Genomic DNA, 3,553 nt, shown 5'->3' with positions numbered 1-3,553 from the left:
AGTGAAACTTTTTTGGCAAGATTCAAAGATACAAAGATCGTCGCCTTACTCCATGACGTGACGGTATTACCATGACGCGATTATATTTAATTTATGATGATAAGAATTTTACTCTCAAGCCTCAACACGCCAAAATAAGTTTCACTACAAAAGGCTTATTTCGTTTCTTAAATAACTTCCAACAATGTACGGAACTGTTTACAAACGTGCCTAAGAAGTTATTATTTAATAGAGAAACGTTGTCAGAAAAATTGTTTAAGACGATACACAAAAAAAAATCCACTGCTTGGCGGGCGGAGTCTAATAGCTCGCTATCGCGAACGCGGGTGTGCGCGAAGTCATTCTTGCAAACTCGCCGCGCTGCCGCTGGCCGACTCGGGACAAACATGTATGGAGTCGTCATACAGTTATAATATTGTTATACATTTATTCAATTGTTGATTTATTGGTTTTATTTTCTTGCTTATAAACAAATAATCTTCTTTCCAACAACTACTTAGACATTATTAATAATTATTATTTCGTAATGTTTACTTTATTACAAAATAATACAGGTTATAAATAATCTTTAAAATAACAAAAAATATTGTTACTCTGAAAAAATGAAATGGTACTCAATAACGCGGACTACTGAATTGATTTAGATAGAATTTGATGCTGACGTAGATATTACATCATGCTCAGAAATGAAAGGTACTATTTCTGAAAGAAGTTATAAACCCTAATTCTTCTCAGTCAAAGTCAAGAGTGGAAGATATCACTAATACAGTAAAACTGATGCGAAACTTTGGATGTTAATTTGTATATTTTTTTGTTAGTTGTTACTTAATCACGTCAAGACTACATTACCAATTTTGATAAAATATAGCTAATTGCCTGGATTTACACATAGGATACTTTTTATCCGAACTGAACACTTCTGTGGGATAAAACAGGATTCACGATATAACCTAATTCCACGCGGGCAAAGCCGCGGTCGGAATGATATTTTTTTAAATAAAAAAATTGTTTAAAAAAAAAACACAAAATATATTGACGCATGTATTTATTTTTTGCACTCTATTATAATTGTAATTATTCATTACAAATAATCAAAATAAAATAGCCAGAACAAAGTTAGGCCCTGGTAGGGTAGGTAGGCAGGTACAGCAATGTGAGACGAACACTGGCTTATTTATACCAATAATAATGTATTATAAACATTAAATTAAGTTTACTTTCTAACAACAAAAATACATAATATTAGCTAATGTGAAAGCGAATCAACCAATCATCCCACAAAAATGAAATGTGCACACAAATATTCATCAAAATCGGTTCATGTCATTAGGAGGAGTGACTGCAGCGCCATCTTCCGGGCCCAATTGTGTTTACAGATCACCCAGGAACTCAATTTAATATACTTACACAAAATTTTTCGAAATGAAAACTCACATTACTATGTAAATATGAATATAAACCTGTTTTATTACTAAGCAATTTCCCGCACAGGTGTAGTAAGTATAAATGAAATAAATATCAACATCAAATTCGTTATACAACATACTTATCTACCACCTTCTAAGAAATGTAATTCTTGAAATTATTTCGTATTTTTTTTAAATATAATACTACTCCAATGAGCTCCTGTTCCATATTATGTCCGCCATACTTCCACTAAGTTCACCATGATTTTTTATTTCTTTGCACTTTGTTGCTTTTTGCTAAAAATGGAATCATGCGATAAAACCAGTAGAACGTTGATAACATACATTTTTGACTGAATAAAGGTACTTACGAAGGAGTGGGTTCACATTGTGAACAATCAGTGGGTTTATTTTCCTTCTGGATTCCGGATTTCTGAAAAGATTATCTATGCTATAAATGAAAAAATCTTACACATTTGTTATGTACTTAAAACAGGGGTACATATCAAACATCGTCTATAATACAATTATCATCAAATTTAAAATAAAACCAACTTACTTCATTAATTTGTTCCAATTGTAAGCATTCTTTTTCCTCCAACCTTTATGTTTCTTCTTCTTATTTTCTTTATTGTCCCCATTTGTCTCATTTTGTCTTATCGTGTTGTCACCCTTTTTTACGATTGCGCGAGCGACACAAGTTCCCCGTGTGACGGCCGTAGCGGGAATGACTCGTGCAGCGATCGGGGTAGGAAGGTACAGGGCGGCTCTCGCTATATTGGCTGGTCGCGCGCTAATTTCAAGTATTTCTTGTTTATTTCAAAACCATCGCATATTTCAAAATTCTAAATCGGTAGACGTATAGGTTGTATATTTTATAGTTAATATCCAAAAAGTCGTAACTTTACGTTTGTTATTTTGAAGATGCCAGAGATTATAAAAAAATAACAATGAGAACTTTGTATTTTTTTTCTATCGAGAAAATATCATGGAATCATGTTTCTAAAACGGTAGACGTATTGTGTTACTATTGAACTTTCTTGTCAAGAATTTTCATCACGACAACTTTAATAATATAAAAATTACGAAGGTTTAAAAAGGGCCGTAAATGTTAGAAAAATTAATTCATCACCTTAATAAATGTTGATGTATGTAGGCTACGCGATGTAGCTCCGTGACTTGACGGCAAATCGTGTCTCAAGGGACACCCTTCGCTTGTTTATTAAGTATAATTGCTTATATCTAAATATGGTTTCAGTTTCGCATGTAGATTTGGGTATTATGATTTAATGATTACGTCATAAATTATTTTAGCATTTCCTAGTACGAAAAGTTTGTTAGCTTTGTATGGATTTTAGTTTCAATCTATACTAATATTATAAAGAGGAAAAGTTTGTAATTATGTATGTATGTATGTATGTATGTATGGTTTTCACGCATAAACTACTGAACCGATTTTGATGAAATTTGGCACAGATAATCTTTAGACCCTGAGAAAGAACATAGGCTACCTTTTATTGCGAAATATGTACCACGGGCGAAGCCGGGGCGGACCGCTAGTGTTTTATAATATACTAGCTTCCGCCCGCAGCTTCGCACGCGTGGTGTTTTGATAAAAGGTAAAGTAAAGTAAAGTAAGGTAAAAGGTAGCCTCAGGGTCTAATGATTGTCTGTGCCAAATTTCCTCCAAATCGGTTGAGTGGTTTAAGCGGGAAAGGGTAACAGACAGACAGACAGACATTCTTTTCGCATTTATAATATTATTAGGGATTTAAAATGTTTAATACATGCCTGAATAGCTGTTTATGTATCCTTAATGATTTTATATTATAATATTTGTATGTAGAAACGAAATACAGACAAACGGTTATTTTTGCATATTTGTTAATTATTAGTACGATTTTTTAAATACATGCAGTGTTGATCAGATTTTTTCATAATTTAATAAATTACGCTATGCATCAAACGCAATATTTCTTGCACTTTAAAAAGTTAAAATTCCAAGGAACTGCAGTGAAGCAGATGTGGCCCGCTCAGCTGTTGCATAATATTTATTCTAACTTCGTGACAATTTATGTAAGTAAAAATCATGTCTGCCAACGTAAAGTGCAGCAAAATGGTTGTGACGTTGAGTCTAGTAAATTCTT

General features: G+C 32.9%; 1 long non-coding RNA gene across 1 annotated transcript; it reads right to left on the bottom strand.

Moving 5' to 3' along the window:
• Positions 1 to 575: 575 nt before the first annotated feature.
• On the bottom strand, positions 576 to 2,500 carry LOC149486125 (uncharacterized). The gene is made up of 3 exons (XR_016316100.1): positions 1,966 to 2,500; positions 1,778 to 1,839; positions 576 to 1,703 (listed from the first exon to the last, which is right to left on the bottom strand). It is a non-coding gene; the product is annotated as an uncharacterized LOC149486125 (long non-coding RNA).
• Between the last annotated feature and the right edge of the window lie 1,053 nt (positions 2,501 to 3,553).

The sequence above is a fragment of the Colias philodice genome, chromosome 9, assembly GCF_061535455.1.
Source record: "Colias philodice isolate Cphi_HAF_F1 chromosome 9, ilColPhil1 Martin Lab GWU primary, whole genome shotgun sequence".
NCBI classification, from domain to species: domain Eukaryota; kingdom Metazoa; phylum Arthropoda; class Insecta; order Lepidoptera; family Pieridae; genus Colias; species Colias philodice.
This window is presented reverse-complemented; position numbering and strand designations above follow the sequence as displayed.